Here is a 956-nt window from a genome sequence, read left to right as displayed (position 1 = left end):
TGAGCAAAACAGCTCTTGCTGATCCATACTGTGCACTATCTACAACCATCTGATTTGCTGTTGTAAGAGAGGTTTGCATGCATTTATGGTGATTTGCCTATGGTGTCACCTTCAGCTTTCACAGCAAGCAATTAAGGTATCTCAAAGAGCAGACTGAGTTTAGTGAGAGAGTGCACAGCAGGAGCAGATAAACTATTAAGGTGCCATCCAGCAGAAATTATCTGAAATGTTCCACATCCTGGAGAATAAGAAAGGCCACAGAGACTTCTGTGCCACACGCCTGCCAGCGCAGGTCATACACAGCAGAGAAAGGACAGAAAATGTCACAGACAGGCTGGTTCAGGTGCCAGGGGAGAACCTCGTGATTACTTGTGGTTGCAGGAGAAAGATGGCATCACTGAGGGTAAAACCCATCAGTAGCGCGGACACCTAAAGAGTGCATATGCTTTCCCAGGTGTGTACCTGAGAATAACTGCCAGGTGACCATTTGCGTATGTTCATATCCAAGCGTTCTGTAATCTTATTTGATCAAATGAAACCAGATTGCTTCCCAAAATTAATCATGCACTCCTTCCTACAGAAAAATAGTTCTGATTTTTACTTTCAGATCTCACTTCTGTCCAGAGAATATAAACCAAAATAAGCCTAGTGTTTTCCCTGTACCTTCATGTGTTTTGAAATGTTCAAAGAGATTGTCATAAAATGTGGAAATTAAAATTCACCTTTTGCAGTTCACAGTTGTGGCAAACCTCAGTCTTTAGGTGGGAATTTTTGATGGATACCGGTAGCTGCAAACAGAAGGGGAAACTGTTACACAATCTTAACTGAAGTAGAGATTGCAGCAGTAAATGAATATACAATTGTCTACCTTGGAGGATCATTGGTCTGCACAGATATCGGGGTTTGTGTATTCTGAAGAACCACACAGTTTATTAAGATAGTATGGATGATGTCAT

This window comes from Leptosomus discolor, chromosome 8 (assembly GCF_034619465.1).
Source record: "Leptosomus discolor isolate bLepDis1 chromosome 8, bLepDis1.hap2, whole genome shotgun sequence".
Taxonomy (NCBI): Eukaryota; Metazoa; Chordata; class Aves; order Leptosomiformes; family Leptosomidae; genus Leptosomus; species Leptosomus discolor.
The sequence above is the reverse complement of the archived record's forward strand: the minus strand, read 5'-3'. Positions refer to the sequence as shown.